At 37.3% G+C, this 18213-nt stretch overlaps 1 long non-coding RNA gene across 1 annotated transcript in view; it reads left to right on the top strand.

Moving 5' to 3' along the window:
* Window positions 1-17889, top strand: part of LOC140522461 (uncharacterized) — a 47486-nt gene extending 29597 nt beyond the window's left edge. The window contains exons 2-3 of the long non-coding RNA XR_011973352.1: window positions 4257-4361; window positions 17231-17889. This is a non-coding gene — a long non-coding RNA (uncharacterized lncRNA). The remainder of the gene's footprint in view (window positions 1-4256; window positions 4362-17230) is intronic.
* The last annotated feature ends 324 nt before the right edge of the window (window positions 17890-18213 follow it).

Raw genomic sequence — 18213 nt, 5'->3', positions numbered from 1 at the left:
AACAGGGAGAGTTTATGAAGCAGAAAGTATGGGATAAGGAAGAGATCAGACCAGTGATAGTTTACTGGCCTTGCAGTTCTTTTAAGAGGCACTAATGGTAGTGGACTGATGCAGTGGAAGTAGACCCAGTCTCATTTAAAGCAGTAGCATGAAATTGGTTGCAATAAAATTATGCATTAAGCGTGCATTATGTTTAATAAGACGGTATTGCACTTCCCATGTTTACTCTGTGACTATTGAGGCTGATCCAATTTTCTAAAGTTCTCCAATTGGTTCACTATCAGGTTTCCGGCCAGAAGGTCAAATTTCCCTGGCTGTTATTATATGTCTCTATTACTTGACTATGGCATTTACACTTTGTATTCATTACCTTCCCCCTACCATCTCCTGAACCTTCACTACTCCAAAATGTTCCCTGTAGATGGCCCGCTTGACACAAATTACACCAACCTTGATAGCTGTCAACTTGAGACCATCCAAGAATAAAAGGACATTATTACAAAGCAGTGCTGAAGGTAATTTCATGGTGTTTTACAGAAGCTTTTTAATGGCCACTGTGAAATAATAGGTTTTAGACCTGAAAGTAGGAGATGAAGTAAGGATGCAGGAATATAGGAAAGGGCATGGGCTTTAAGCCTGGACAGAGACCTGGGTTTTTTAATTAGAGATACTTTTCCCTCTAGTATTCCCAAACTCAAAATTCCCTCTGGGTGCTTAGGGAACCAAGCTGACTCAGCTTAGCATAGAAAATTCAGGTGAAAGTTGCTGTGAGAATAGGGAGAAGGTCTCTTTGTCTTTCAATGGGGGAGTCTAAGTCTTCCCTTGATCTTTGAAAGTGAGGTTTTGCTATCATGAGGATGATTGATTGTATTTATCACCATCTGACCTCCCTTTTCTTAATCATATTGGACTGTAGGTCCTTAAAGCTCTTGTCAATCAGGACATTATAATTGTAGAGGAATGGATTGCCTCTATGAAATAACTTATAAGTGGGTTGCCTAAACTAAAGATATATGGAAAGTGTAAAGGGAAAAGAGTGGTTACTAAAATATGTAGTCCATTTTGCTTTAGCACTGACTGAATCCACATTTTTTTAGATGTACAATGAAAAACAAGTTCATTTGATCAGTTTCCTCAAACTCATTCCATCAGGTGTTGGTTTCCTACTCTTAGGTCTGCTACTTTTTTGGCTAATGTGACTGGGGACTGGTCAGTGGTTAATAACCAGATTACAATGGCAGGATTTTAGACTCAGTGGAAATTGATTCATTCACACCATTGGCAAAAGTTTCTAGTAATGGTCACAACCAACATTATTGTTTCCGATGCATCCTGGTGATAGGTAAACAGCAACAAAAGTGAAAGGAGGAGGAAAATATGTTACCAGAGGGAAAGGATATCAGCTAAAAGGAGGAAGTTGATTGGTCCATTTTATCGCTAAAAGAGAAAGTGAGGAGGGCTTGGAGAGTCTGAGATGTGACTGGCATGTTAGGAGTGATTCTTTTCTTTTTTTCTAGAAAATAAAGTAGAGAGGGAAAAGAACATTTTGAACACACTAATCTTAAGGTATTTATTTTTGCTTACACTGAGTTTCTGTGACATCTTAGGTTTATTCCAATGACTACTTTTTATTGGCCTTCTTGAAGATATTAGTCCGGTGTACTTTAAGGTATCAAGTTCCTCATCCCTGGAAGTCTTCAGATTAAAGCTGTATGATCCATTCTGTGGGGGTATTGTAGAGGAGATTCTGGCACAGGTAGAGTTTGGACCAGATAACCTTCTAAGGCCCCATTTAGCTCTGAGATTGTGTGAATCTACAAAAGAACTGTGCAAATCCCAACAGGGGCTCCTTCAGATACAAAGAATGCATGGGTCTACAAGAAGGCACTAGTACTGACCTATATCCTATGACAAAATGGCCAAGGGTAGCAACTAAAATTCATCAGTATCACAGACAAAGGATTACAATATTAATTGTAATTACAATAATTACAATATTAGAAATAGTAATAATTTTTAAAAGGTTTCCTCTGCTATTGGTTGGTTCCCCTTTGTATGTTTTGACATATTGTGTTTTTAAAGAGTAAAATATTTCAGTAATTTAATATATCAATGATTTTACCTATTCCTTTCCATGATATATTTTCAAACTATCCAGGCCTGCCTTGCCTTGTGCTTCTCATCTATGCCCTCCATGTTTGTAAAAAAAAAAAAAGAAAAGTTTCAACTGAATATGCTATAGACCTTCCTTGTATTCTCTTTGCATTGGGGAGAAATTAACAGTATGACCTTCAATCATAGCACCAGTACATGTGTAATGACATTTCTATCCCACCCCACCCTCCATCACTATGGGTTCAAGAACTTTGGAAGAAATTAGTTCAGTCTTGGGACTATGAATTGGCCACAAATGGCCATCAGAATTAAAAGCAGTAACTTTACTATTTTCAGTTTCTTCATGAATCCACCTTTTAAAGAAAAAGTTCATTTACCCCTTATAACATTTATGTTGCTGACATGGGTGGCTAGTCAGAAGAATCACAAAGTCAGAGATTTGGAAGGGACCTCAGAGGACATTCAGTCCAACTGGAACTGAACAGAAATCCCTGCTACAACATGTCCAGAAAATATTAAATCAGCCTGTACTTTCAGGTGTCAAGAGATGAGGGATTCATTACCTCTGAAGGGAACCCATTCCACTTTTGAACAATTCTAATACATCTTTCCCTATGTTGAGACTAATTCTACTTCTATTCCACTTTCTCCCACTCTCCCACTTCTGCCCTCCAGAATGAAGCAGAACAAAATGAATCTTTCTTACATGAAATAGATACTTCAGTACTTGAAGACAGCCGTCATATGCTCCTGGTTGTCTTTCAGGTTAAACGTTTCCAATTTCTTTAGTGATCCTTTTATAAAGTGGTCCCCTCAAAACATTTTGGATCAAAATATTTGAATCAGGGGTCCTACATAGATATGACTCTAACTCCAAAAAGGATCTTGCTCCTAAGTTCTATTAATATCCTATTTGTCTCTCCAGTTTTGTTTCCATGTACCCAGAAATCAATAAAAAGTGGCTAATCCAAAACACAAAGAATTATGCATTGGTATTTAAAGATTTGACTTTTGAGTCAAACATTTCATAATTAACTTCATACAATATCATATATTATTAATGATAAGGAAATTGTCATTATCTCCTCAGTCTCCTGGGCCTTGTCTTTGCTGACTGGAAACAATTTATACCATGTGATCCACAAGGAAACATAATTCATAGAAATAAGGCAAAGTAGAAATTAATAATTGAAATAATACTGAAATTCTTGAAATAATTAACAATGGATATAAAATAATAATAGTATCTAACATAGCAAGAGGAGAGGAGATTTATGTTTAGGAGAGTTTCACAGTTCTGTCCATGCTAGTTCCAGGTATTTAAGAAGGATGTGTTAGCCAAGCCTGAAACTTCTGGTATGATATTACGAACTCTTCTCCTAATGTAATGTATTTCGGGGGCCATTCCCTTCTTGCATTTCTCCTCAGTCATTTCTCCTAGCATTACTCATTGGCATTTGTGATTGTTTCTGATAATACAGTCCCATATCATGTATTTCACATCACTGATATAATCACAGCCAGCAGTTTTTTGAGGTTTCTCATTTAAGTTTCTATGAATTTAGAAAATTTAGGAAAAATCAGTAAATTTATCTACTTGATTTGGAATTTTGTATATCCTGGACTATTTATATCATAAGCTACGCTGGTCCAATACTCCCCAGGATCTAGATCTAAGATACTGGGCTAGTGGGATGGTGGTTATGTTGCCCTGTATCTTACATAGGGCTCATATACTGTAGAAATATTGTAAGTGTAGGCTTAGAAATAGATAGCAGTGAATTGTGAAAGATTTAAGGGTAAATGCAGGCATTCTCATCTCCAGTTGTCTTCACACTTACAGCAGAAAGTGCCCGACGGCTAGGTCCCCATGACCCCAAAGCTACAGTCAAAAATTTGATCAGAACCTAGTCAACTGGGTTTAAAAATCAATCAAACTGATTATCTGCCATTCTGTAGAATGATAATAATAACTGACAATGGGCTGAAATCTTTTTTGCCAATAGTTATATGAAGTCTTCTGTAGAGACGATTTGACATCTTAGAGCTAATTTCAGTGTTTACATGATGGAAACAGAGATCCAGTGACACCTTGGACTTTCTCCTGTTATTGATTCTGCCTCTAATTCTTGTGTCTCCAGGGACAAAAGGGAGACAAAGATGGGCTCATGCTGCTCCTCAAAAGAGGCAGCCGGTTTATGGTTACCTACGGCTTTTGCAATGTCATCCATATGAATTTTTGTCAGGTAAGAAACACTTAGGTTGTTAAACTTATCTCAAAGTAAGTCATGAGGATTTTATTTCTATTCAAATGAATAATGTTTTATGCTTAATTTTTTAAAGAGACCTAAAAAAAAGAGAACTGCACTGGATACGAGTAGGAGGTTCCTATCATGGAAATCCCAATTCTAATGAATGTAATGTACTTGTTGAAGCCATGTTGAAGATGCATCTATGCAGAGCTGTTTAGTTGACCATTTTTAGTTGAATCCATTTTGTGAGGACATTTTAAGGACAGACTGAATTATTGATTGAAGTGGAAAATCCAACCTGTACTAAATATTTTCAATCCTGGTTTTTTTTTTTTTGTTTTCTTGGTCATAGAGCTAAGGCCAGAACCTCACCCAGCTAAAACTTTGGCTGGCGATCAATTCTTTTTGAGTAGGCAGTGGGTAGCCAATTGGAAAAAGGTATGAGTATGGTAAGGGGAAAAAGACACCCTTAAGCAAAGCTCTATGTCTCTCATGAGGCTATGTCTCTGACCAGGGCTCAAATCTTTGAGGTCAGCAGGCTACATTTTGGTCTACTAAAACAGGAATGCTACAGATATAGCGCTCTTCTCTGCTTTCCTAACAGAACTAAGAATCGATGTATAGCATTGTGGTACCTCAGGAACAAATGCCTGATGTAATAAAATATATAAACATACATACATATGTACATATACACACATATACATACACACACACACACACACATATATATATACACAAATAGAAAGATGTAGATACAGATATAGATATATTGGTCCTGGAGGAAAAGGATGTGAGTCCAAAGCCTTGCTCTATTACTTTGGGTAGGTTGCTTAATTGTCCTGGCCTTCATATTTATCATCCATAAAAATAGGATACCTGACTAGACTACTCATTCAACAAACACAGAATTATACCTATTGTGTACAGGGCATCATATTAGGTGCTGGGGAAGATAAAAAGTTTAGATCAGATATAGCCTCTGTCCTAATGAAATTTATAATCTAGTAGAATTTCTCACAACTGCTCATTTTCCTCAAAAATGATTCTTCCTCATCTAATGATCTTTTACATGTATTTCTAAGTGTTATGATCTTATGATCATGTATTATAATTATCTAAAAATGTGAAAGACCACATGGTATAGTGTTAAGCATATTGGACTCTGAGTCAGCAGAGGTCTGATTTCACTTTCGCGTTTGCAACCTTAATAACTCTGCAACCTTCAGCAAATCATTTAACTTTTAGGAATATCAACTTCACAATTTTGTGGAGGATGAATTAGAGAGAAGAGATTGGAGGAAGGATGACAAATTTTGTAACAGGCAGGAAATGATGAAGTCCTGAACCAGAGTGGTGGCATTAGGAGTAGAAGAAGGGGACAGGTGGGATGGTTACTGTGGAAGCAGAATTGACAACTGATTGGATGTGGGGGTAGGGTGGGGGAGGGAGAGGGAAAAGTGAAACCCTTGATATCATTCCTCCTTCTTTTTCTTCAGTCTCTGCCAAGGTAAACTTTTTTTTACATGACCAGCCTTAAAATACTTGAAATAAACATGCCATGCTGTCTTCCCTTCTTCAGGCTAACCATGTACACTAAACATCCCCATTTCCTTCAGTTGATGTTCATTTAATGGGGTGGCTGCCCACTCCCACACTGCTATCTAGACTCTTCCTCTCTCTCCCTCCCCCCTTCCTCTTCCTCTTTCTTCTCTCTCTCTCTCTCTCTCTCTCTCTCTCTCTCTCTCTCTCTCTCTCTCTCTCTCTCTGTCTCTCTCTCTGTCTCTCTCTCTGTCTCTGTCTGTCTGTCTGTCTCTCTCTGTCTCTGTCTCTCTGTCTCTGTCTCTGTCTCTCTCTCTGTCTCTCTCTCTGTCTCTGTCTCTCTCTCTCTCTCTCTCTCTGTCTCTCTCTCTCTCTCTCTCTGTGTGTGTGTCTCTCTCTCGCTCTTCTCTCTTCAGTTTCACCAACTAGCACCTAGTTTAGAATGCCTCAGAGCATGTGCTTACTACTATGTTTGAGATTTAAAGATAACTATTGTGAATGGATGTATTCATACTAGGATAGCTACCAGTGTGCTTGCTATCAACAAATCAGCCATCTGACCCAACTCAAAAAAAAAATTACTAACAGAGCAAAATTAGAACAACAATTACACAGCATTCTACCCATAAACCAGGTGTATACTCTTCCACCAAGGCACACAGTGTTTATGGGAGGTGCAGGAAGGGAGTAAGGCAGAATGGACATACATTTAAAGTACCATGGTAGTTAGGCAATTGTATAGGGAATATACTTGAGCAGGGCAACTCACAACCCTGGAACCATGGACCTGTATGTTTCTCTTGCTCCTGCACTGTCTTTACAAACTTCATTGACGGGCATAATATCTATGCTGGATAGTGGCTCAGATGCTCTACTGGGCTGCTCCATTGCATTACTTACCCACACTGTTGGGCCAAGCAGCTCTGCTCCTGGGTAGGCTGCTCTGTTTCTATAGGGGGGAGATGGGTAGCCCACTCCACTTCTGGTATGCTCCACCTCTTCTAGGCTGGGCCTCTGCTTTTGGGATAGCACTTTGATCTTTCAGAAGAGAAGAGATCTTAAGCCTAGAATATGTGGAAGTAGCTCCAGTTCTATTTCTTTGAGTAGGTTCTAAGGTTTTCCTACTTCCCAAGCAGTAGGTTGTAGTGAAGAGAAGTATTGCATTTCTTTAATACACCTCTGAGGTCTTTTCTTAGTGACCATCTTTCTATTTCGGGATCATCTAAATGAGAGAAATTCCTCTAGCTAATGGTAATAAATCAGAAAGTGCCTTACTAAATCCTCATCTCTGCCAAATAAGTCATAACCAAGCAATATACGTTTGTCCAATAATCTTAAAATACTTAGGAGTACAGAGTTCCTTGGTTATTAATCAATGTTGTTAGTCACATGCCGATTAGCACATTTGAAATTTTTGCACTAGAAAAGTATATACTCTCTATAGGCTACTTTGTGTTTCATGTGTGTGGTATGTGTTTGTGTGTATGTTTTAATAAATTTTACATTTGTATTTGTCTTTGTCCCTTTCTACTAGTAAAATTATAAAAGTCTTACAAGTGTATTCTATTATATCCTATCCTCAGTTAAAAATGCATGTATCCTTCAAATCAGATGGGAGAAAACTGGACATCCTTGGGTGTACAGAACAGCGTATACATTGACATTTCATGCAATCACCATTTATTCAGTATAATTCTCTTTCATATGTTGCTGAATATATTATAAAATATATATGTATATACATATGTATATATAATTCATGTAGCATGTAAAGCAACTGGATGTATATTCACATATAGTAACATGGTACATATAAGTTAAACGATGGTATATGTAGCAAAAGTACATATTAGATTTTTAATTGTTTATTATATAACACAGTTAACTCATGGTCATGTGTGTTAATGGCAGGAATTTACTATGAGTTATAGAACTAAATTATGAAAGTAGATAAGAGTTGCTCTACAATATCAGATTGGCTGGACATAGACAAGTGTATGGCCAGAAAGCTGGATCAGGATCGAGCAGCCAGTATAGAAATAAAGCAAATTGAGAGGAGATAAATATGGTTCATCAGAAGTAACAACCAAGTTTGATAGATGAGTTATATCAATGGAATTTCTCAAGAGGTATAATTATTTAATTAGGGGTTGGGGAGTGCTAATTACCTTGCCAATTCTACTGCTAAAAAACTATACACCCTAACTCTTAAAGACCTTTTTCCAAATTGTAGAAGGGTTGTGAACTGTGCATTGAGGAAATATTTATTTTTATTCAGTTGTTTTGCAGTCGTATCCAACTCTTTGTGACCCCATTTGGGATTTTCTTGGCAAAGATACTGCAGTGGTTTGCCATTTGCTTCTCCAGATCATTTTACAGATGATGAAACTGAGGCAAACAGGGCGAAGTGACTTGTTTAGGGTCATGCTGCTAGTAGATGTTTGAGGTCAGATTTGAACTCAAATTCTCCTGACTCCAGGGACGGCACTATATTCACAATGCTGCCACCTACCTGCCCAATTAGAGGAAATATGCACCTCAACAAAATTGAGAATCCTTGAAGTATTGAGATAGGTATTGTCACTATAGTTAATTGTTTATGATATTATCTTTTTAAGGTAAAGAACTGATAGATGTATGTTCCTAACTTTCCTAATGTCTAGTATTCAAACCCTATGACATGAATAATAGTTAGATCCATTTATCCAATAAACTTACTGCCAGTTGGAGGCAAAAATGTCCTAATTGCTGTTTTAGTTCTTTTTAGTGAAGCATAATTCTTTTGAAAGTTGAATCTAAATGTATAAAATACCAAAGAAATATGCAATGGCAGAAAAGAACACTGTACAAGAATACTGAGTCAGGAAGCTTGTGTCCTAGTTCCAGCTCCAACCCAAATATTAGATGAGACCTTGGGAAATTCATTTCACCTCTTGTCCCCATAATTTCCTCAAGCAGTTTCTAATGTTCTTTCTCAATTTTTTTAAAAGCAATATAAAATTTTAAATGTCACAGCTCTATTTTCCAGTTTACTCTTTCAAAGTTGAGGAGAATCCAAGTAGAGAGGCTATTTGTTTTCTTATGTTCACCAACCTTGAAAAATATTGTCAAAAGAAGGAATTGCAGAAATAGTACTCTATCAAGGAGGAATACATGTACTATGGTCCCAGAAGCATATGAGATCTGAAAAAAACAATATTGTTTCTAAAAGTAAAAAGTTTTGGAAACAAGGTCCTGTTCAAACTCTCTCATGATACACAAACATACACACACACACACACACACACACACACACACACACACGATACTGTAAAGACTCTCCAATGAATCCAAGAAGGGGGTTATCAAAATTTAAAAAACTGGGGGAATCATGATGTGTCTTGATAGAGGCAATCAGTCAGAATCCACAGAAGTGTTTTACTCCCACATGATGTGTTTCTTATATCATACTCTTTACATTGCCCCAGAATCAGAAAGTGGATAAAGCCAAGCATCTTGCTCACGATAATTAAGGAATAACGAAGGTTAAGATAAATCTATATGTTCAGGGTTTTCTTTTCTAATTTCTAAGTTTGCCTGCTTCTAAATGCTAAACATGGAGTTTTTCAATCATATCTGACTCTTCGTGATCCAATGGGCCATACTGTCCATGGAGTTTTCTTGGCAAAGACACCGAATGTTTTGCCATTTACTTCTCCAGTGGAATAAGGCAAACAGAGATGAAGTAACTTGCCTAGGGTCACACAGCTAGTAAATGTCTGACTGTTAGATTTGAACTCAGGTCTTCCTGACTCCAGGTCCAATGATCTATACACTGAGCTATTTAGGTGCTCAAACATGGAATACTTTCCAGTGATGTGATCATTTTTTCTTTTCAGTAAAAGTGCAGTTGCCATTATATTCTTGGACTAGACAGTATCAACATTTTTAGTTTACATTTTTAATGTCAAATAAATTTACCATTTAATAAATTTCAAGATAAATTTCATATCAAAATATTTTCTTTATTATGGTGTTCACTGACATAATATGAGTCACAGTCAACTAGAATATATTAAACACATGCTATGTTCCAGGCACTGTGTTAAGTGCTAAGGATACAAAGAAAGACAAAAACATGATCTCTATTCCCAAGAGGCTCATATTCTAACAGGAGAGAGAAGACATAAACAACCATGTACATAAAAGATATATACAGGAAAGCAGTAGCAGTGGGAGCAGAGGAGATAAAAGCAAAAGCAAAATCCAATCCAGCTTTTTGTGTCATAAGCTAAGCTGTGGTTTTCTCATAGCTATCACGGGTCCCTTCCATTGCTTTACGGTTCATCTGCAATTTTTATTCTTCTGAAAATTGTTCTCACCAAGAAAACACATGCTCACCAAAGGTGTTTGCACTGTGATAGAGGATCTTGTGTACAAAGTTCAAACAGAAGAGTGATGGTAAGGTTATATAGATGATCCTATTTGTGTATGAAATTTTCATTATTGCATGAAATGCTGGGATACCACATCCTAATAAGATTATTTATCCTTCAAAACAGTAATTCTCAAAATGTGGTCCAGGGACCACAGAAGACCCTTTCAGGGGGTCCACAAGGTAAAAACAATTATCATAATAATATTTTTGTTTTAATTTCTATAATGGCAAATCAATAGGTATAAACCATATAAACAAAAGATCCCTAAAGCATCTTGAATATTTTTGCAGTATGCAAAATAGTCCTGAGGAAAAAAGTTTAAGAACTATTGCCTTAAAAGCAAAAATTAGCCTCATCATTCACACTGGAAAAACAAAGTGGATGAAAAATATTCCCCACATTTTTCCATAGCACTGAACAGATGGCCCCTTGGTATGCTATTTATATGCATAACCTGAACAGCTACTACAGATATGGGCACAATTTCTTGTACTCATAATTGTATAGGAGCTGGAAAATGGGTGTGTTAAATGATATTATTGCTTAACACTCATTAGTTATTTCAAGAATTTCAGTATACAGTATTGCCCTGAGAGATGTTGCTGCTGCCGCTGCTACTGTTGTTATGATTGTTCTTGAGTCCTTTTCAATCATGCCTGACTCCTTGTGACCCCAGAGATTCCAGAGTGGTTTGTAATTTTCTTCTTCAGCTTATTTTACAGATGAGCAAACTGAGGCAAACAGGGTTAAGTGAGTTTCCCAAGGTTACACTGCTAATAACTGTCTGACTCTGTATTTTAACTTGGGAAGGTGAATCTTCCTGACTCCAAACCCAGCAATCTATCCACTGTACCACCTAGCTGCCCTTCACATCCATCAGTGCCTTCTTTTTGGAATTTCCTCTGATTTACACTGTATATATGTATATGTATATATGCAAGATCGTTTGTGTATGGTTTCCCCAGTTAAGATGTGACCTTTTCAAGGGCAGGAGCAATGTTTTTGCCTTTCTTTGTTATTTCCAGCATTGATCACAGTACATGGAATACAATAAGTATTTAATAATGTTAGTTAGTTAACTGACTACTCACAAGACCATGGACAAATCACCTCTCTAAGCTTATTTTCTTATTTGTATGATGGGTGTAATAATTCCTGTCATCCTTCCTACACAGACAAGGGTTATTTTAAGACTCAAATAAAATATGCATTAAAATGCTTTGCAAACTTTATAATAACTTTTTTATAGGCTTCAAAAATATTAGTTATTATTATTAATCCAGTTCTTCTGGCTTTCGTCAATCCTTCCATTACAGCATGCTACCTCAATGCAAACCTAGAAACACTATTCATGGATAAAAGCAATAAACAAATATGCATAAGTCATAAATGGATTACGGTCACATGACAGATACCATTCATTGGTATTATCTAAATTGGTGCTACTTCTAAAGTCCTGAGACCAAAATAAGTCAGATTTCTCTTCCGTGTTTTTCCAGATTTCTCTTCCCTTCCAATACTTGAAGACAGTTGTTATATCCCTCCTAATTTTCTCTTCTCCAGGCTAAATAACCCTCATTCCTCAACCAAAGGAATGTTCTTCATTGCCAAACAATTCTTGAGCCATGTCTTCCTGCACTAGTTACGACCCAACATTGGGAACCAGTTGCTCTCAGGCATCTAATCTCATGAATGTGACCTTTGCTACCTGGCACATACAACAGAAGTGAGAAGAATAACATTGGCGTTCCTACATTGTGTTTACTGACCTTTCAAAAGCATTTGACACCACGAACCACAGCTGGACTACGACAGCTACTAAGTACCTTTGGCTCTTTGGATCCCACCCATACCTGAAGAAGAATTCCCTCTAAGAGCCGTAGACCATAGATTTAGAGTTGAAACTGGAAGAAACTGTAGCAGCTGTGACTCCAAACACCTCATTTTACAGTTGAGAAAACTAAAGCCCAGAGACATTAAGTAACTTGACCTAGGTCACACAGGATTGAAGTGGAACAACCAGAATTTGAACCCAGGTCTTCTGACTCAAAATTCAGCATTTTTTGCACGGCATCTCATCATTTTGCAGTCATTGATCCAGCCTTTATGTGAAGAACTCCGCTGAGGAAGGACCTATTACTTCCTGAGTCAGTCTACTCTATTTTTGGACATTTGTAATTGTTAGAGTTATCTCTTATATCAAACCTTAGTTTTATGCCTTGAAATTTTCACTCATGTCTCCTAGTTCTGGCACCTGAGGCCAAACAGAACAAATCTAAATTCTTTTTCATGTGATACCCTTTCACATACTTGAAGACAGCTCACCCTTCAATCTTTTTCTTTCAGCTGTGTCACCCTGTCCTCTCTGGGTCTCAGTTTTTCATTACGCAAAATGGGATTGTCATGAAGATCGAACAAGTTAATGTATATTAAGAGCTTTACAAACCTGAAAACGCTATGTAAATGTTAGCTATTGCTTTTATTATTCTCTTTGCAATTCATCTACCAATCAACAAAGCATTTGTTGAGCATTGATTATGTACCAGACTTGGTACTAGGTATCAACATCTCCACTTCTTTTAACTATTCCTCATGTGGTTTGAACTCAAAACCGTTAACTATTCTAGTTGCTTTCCTCTGGCCACTGTTCAGTTCATTCATTACCTTCACAAAATGTGGGTTTCTATAACTGAACACAATAATACAGATATAAGGAAGACCAAGCAAAGTGTAGTGGGACTGTGACTTTCTTCAATAACCCTGTGATTTGGCCCCCTTTTCTTTTCTGGAAGTATTCATAAACTGGTAGGACAAGGGGATGCTGTTGACAATACACCTAGATTCCAGAAAGGTATTTGATAAAGTGTCTCATATTTTTCTGCTGAATAAGATCTAGAAATGTGAAGCAAATGTAGTCAGTTGGATGCTAAACTGGTTAAATGATATGACTCAAAGATCAGTGACTACTAGATTAATGGTATCATGAAAGAAAGTTTCTAACAGAGTGCCCAAAAGGATTTGACTTTAGGCTTTTACTGTTCAACATTTTTTATTGGTGACTAATGTAGAAATGGACAATGTTATAACAACGAGAAGGAAAGGATAATAAAGTAAGATGGAATGGGAAGGCATATGAGGGCACCGATGTCTTATCCAACCATCCCCCTACCCCAGGCTACCTTTAGCCAGCCTGTAAAAGCAGAGCAAGCTCAGATTTTGAGTCTTCTAGAATGGTGTTTTCTAAATGGGCATTCCTTCTGCAAAGCTAATTCAAATGACAAGAGTCAAATAAAGAGTTAGTTGGCACTTCTATTTGATGATGGAGTACTGAGAAGTCTATTTGCCTGTTTTTCCTTGGTGTGAGTTAGTCTTCCCCTGTGTTCTGTGTATCCCCATGCAGGTTCTTACTAGTGGAATGTACTTCAAATAGCCAGATGCTGTAGGGATGGTGTACATTAAGATGAGCATTCTTACAATACCTTCTGAACCCTTCACTATACTCTTTGACATATCTATTTCAGATGCTATGGGATTCTGTCAATCAGAAGCTAAGGAAACCTGACAGATGACAGGTGACATACTGGGGAGGAACAATTGATGAATCCAAAAAGATATAAAGTATCCAAAAAGATCTTGACAAAGTAGAGCGGTGGGCTGAATTTAATAGGAATAAATGTAAAGTCTCACAAAAGTGTTCAAAAACTCAATTGCTCATGGATAGACTAGAGGAAAAAAGATGGACATAGAGAAGGACAAAGGAAAAGGCAAAAGGGTAAAAAACAAAAGTCAGGCAGGCTCCCTGGTGCTATACGTATCAATTCAGAGAGAAACAGACAGAAACAAAAATATCTAAAGAAGAAACATTCTTTGTGAGGCCTATTTCTTTTCCCTGAAAGATTGCTGAGTGTGACCTCTTAGAGATATTCTCCATTAAGATATCATTGTCAGTGAGGCTAATGTGGAAATGTATTTTTCATGACTTCATATGTATAATGGGCATCACTTTTCTTCCCTTCTCAATGGGTGGGGTAGAAGGAGAAAGGAGAGAGAGAATTTAGACCTGAAAATAAAAAAAAATTAAGACTCCATGGTAAGTTGGAGGGATAAATTAGCTTCATCTGACATTTTTGGAGCTACTTACTGGTCCTCTTCCATTTAGTTCTGGAAGGAGCCTCAGAGATCATCTCATCCAACCCTTGTTTTTTTTACACAAAAGGAAATGAAGCCCAAAGAGATCAATAACTTTCACAAGGTCACATAAGCTAGGCAGAATTCAAACCCATGTCTTCTGACTTCAAGTATACTTCAGTTGGGTCATTCTCTTAGATCGGGACAAATATTTGAAATACAACATTCTCTGAAATGTATTCACTGCCTCAGAGGTTCCCTTAGCCTTCTGAACTATGGTTCTAGTACTTAAAACTTTCTGGACTAGTGAAGGATCAAATACCATCCTGAAAGACCAAAGAAATCAACAGTAGCTCTAGAGGGCACCTGGGTTGACAAGCTTAGAAACAAATCTTAATCAAATTATATGGATGTGAAGTAAACACTGTTCATAGTAGTTTAGAGATTGAAGAGATACTAGACTATATTTATCCCAGTTTTCAACTTCAGTAGGACAACTTGGATTATACAAAATACAACCTGACTTAGATACATTTCAGGAAAAGCTGCATAATGAAACTTACAATGAAGTGTTCATCATTAGGGCAGAAACGTTCAACTCCACAGCTTTATCTGTGATATAGATTCAGAGATTAATCAGAACAGGGAGGAGATTTAAAGACCATACCACATAGGGAGCAATTGAATGGAATAGGCACACTTAGCCTGGCAAGTTTTAGGAATCCCAGGCTATGATGGCTCTCTTTAAATACCTGAAGGGCTATATACTAAAGGAGTTAAACTAGAGTGCTTATCCTTAGAGAGAAGAACCAAGGTAAATTTGTGAGAATAACAGATACTTATTTTGCTCTAATGTAATGAAAAAATCCCTAAGAAACAGAACTATTACAAAGTATACTTGGCTGCTTTGGGAGTTAGTAACTTCCTTGACACTGTAGTTCTAGAAGTGGATTGTCGGATGATGTTAAGCAATAGATCATCCAGGAAGGGTCAGACAAAGAAGTGACAGTGGGAGTGAGTTACTTCCTGTTGTTCTCATCAGGTACTGAGGTGGATTATTTGTTAGTCTGATAGCAATAATGAAGTCAGCTATCTTTCTGGGTTTTATATCTAAGATATGACAGAGGTCCTTCCAAGATTTCTCCAGTTAGATGACTACTACCCATTTTTAGTGATTCGTGTGGGCACAAATGTTACTCCCAGAAAGAACCTAGAAGACTTTGCTAAAAATGGCAGTCCTCACCAAGAAACTAAAGACCTTAAGGGCACAGGTGGTGTTTTTGTCACTGCTGCCTGTTAAAGGAAAAGGATTCAGAAGAGAAAGGCAGATTTGGGAAGTGAACAGATGGTTAAGAAGATGGTGTTTGAGAATGGGACTTGGATTTCTGGACCACATCTTAAAATGTAGGAATGACAGGTTCCTGGCTAGGGATGGAGTGAACCAAACACGAGCTGGTAAGATTGTATTTGCCTGGAGCCTTTTAAACCTAATCAAAAGGACTAAACTGAAAAAAAAAGAAGATGGAGGGAAAAACTGCTTATGTATATTCACCATGCTACATAGCATAGAGAGTAGTTATAATGTAGAGACAAGCAGTTGAGACACTTGGAAGTTTGAAAGAGACAGAATACAAGAAAGAAAAGGGTAGTGGACCCCATAGTCTCTGATATCTGTACATAATGCTATATAATATATTCATATCTGTGATATAGTACCAAACAAAGTGTTGGTAAAAAGCAAGATGAACTTGAATCCTTAATCCAAGAAGACAAAATTGTCCATTGAGACTTAGAATATTGGTCTGGAAAGAAATGCAATATTCAGAATGAACAGATATCTTTTTTTAAATATATACTTGCTTGAAAAAATCCAGGAAACAAAGAAAATAAGTATGGTGGAAAGCATCTGGATAAAGATCAATACAGGCAGAAACAGAATGAAAATTGTAATCAGAATATATTAGAGACCACCTGGGCAGCAAGAAAACTTTGGGAAGTGGATTCCAAACCTGGCACAGAGGAATGAAAGCATAGTGATGAGAGACTTCAATTATCTGGACATCTGCTGAACTCTGTCTTTGCCAGAAACGGAGCAACTAATAACTTCTTGACTTGCCTTAATGACAATTTTATCATGGAGAAGGTAGTGAAATTAAAAAGGGGGAAATTCTACACTAGATTAGATTCTCATCAGTAAGGAAGATATGATTGCTGGGGCTGGTGTGAGGGGAAACTCAGTAGCAGTGAGGGCATTGACAGTCCATCATAGATTTTGTGACAGAAAAGAGGTTAATCTGATCACAAACTAACATGAACCCTAGATTTGGGGAATGAAAACTTCAAAGCATTCAGAGAAAAGATAGGGAGGATCCCATGAACTACAATTACACAAGAGAAGTCAGCCCAAGAGGGATGGGAAGCTATAATGAATGAAATTCTGAAAGCACTAATAGAAATAATTCAAATTAGGAGAATTTGTGAAATGGGGGAGCTACAAATGTGGATGCAAAAGAAAGGCACCAAATAATTCTATTTCTTAAAGTCATATGGAATCAAAGGGAGGTAATGCAGAATAAATATAGAACATTCTATAAAATCATGCTAAAAGTGATAAAGGTAAGAGTGAGCTGAGGCTGACAAAGAAAGATAATAATTAAAATGTTTTATTTTTCAAGCTCTTGGAGGGGGGAAGTGAAGGAATGGGATGGTGATCATTGATAGCAGAGAGAAAGAAAAACAGTTCTAATCTTATTTTACTTCTGTTCTCTCTGTCAGGGAAAGGGACCATTGGACTGGCAAAGACATCAGAAAGATGACTAATAGAAATTTACACACAAGATGAATAAAGAGGACAAGAATTCAGCATGTAGTTGGATTTGTTGAGTTCAAATTCCCTGAATCAAATAACCTATTTTCTAAAATACTGAAAGAACTAGGAAATGGGATGGCTGAACTATTGTCAGTGATATGTGAGACATTATGGAGAACCTAGATTCAGGTCTCACCTCTGACACATGCTGGCTCGTGATCTGCAGAAAGACACCATCTCAATCCCCCAACCAACTCTCTAACAGTGTAAGCTGATCTACAGTGACAGAGGGAAGGTCCCTCCTTGGGACTTCCCTCTATCAATGAAATCACAAGTCTGGAACCAATATCCTCCTCCTCCTCCTCCTCATCTTCATCATCATCATCATCATCATCATGAAAAGACCATGATCAGAACACATCTGGAGTATTGTATTAAGTTCTAGGAGCCACAATTTAGAAAAGATATTTATACATACTAAAATGTCCAGAGGAAAACTTGGACAGCATAAGACGTCACATTCATGTTGCAAGAGGACCAGTAGGGATTTTCAGGTGAGTAGGGATTTTTACCCTAGCGAACAGAAGATTTACAGGGACAGGATAACTCTCTTTAGGTTTGTGAAGGATGCTCATATGGAAGAAGGATTAAGCTTGTTTTAGTTGTTTTCAGGGAGCAGAAGTAGGAGTGATAGCTGGAAGCTCCAAACAGGAAGACAGATTGAGCTGGTTGAAAGGAAATCTTCCTCTCAGATGGAACTTTCCAAAAGTAGAATGGGATGATGATTGGGAGGTAGTAAAGTCTCTCTCATTGAAGGTATATAAGTGCATATCTCATGGAATACAAATTATTTCTATTTGTGGAAAAATATAGAATACTTTGTAGATTATGGTGCAGAGAACATTATTGAAAACTTATAGATTAGACTAGGTGTACTCTCAGGTCCTTT

This window comes from Notamacropus eugenii, chromosome 1, assembly GCF_028372415.1.
Source record: "Notamacropus eugenii isolate mMacEug1 chromosome 1, mMacEug1.pri_v2, whole genome shotgun sequence".
Classification (NCBI taxonomy): Eukaryota; Metazoa; Chordata; class Mammalia; order Diprotodontia; family Macropodidae; genus Notamacropus; species Notamacropus eugenii.
The sequence above is the reverse complement of the archived record's forward strand: the minus strand, read 5'-3'. Positions and strand labels throughout refer to the sequence as shown.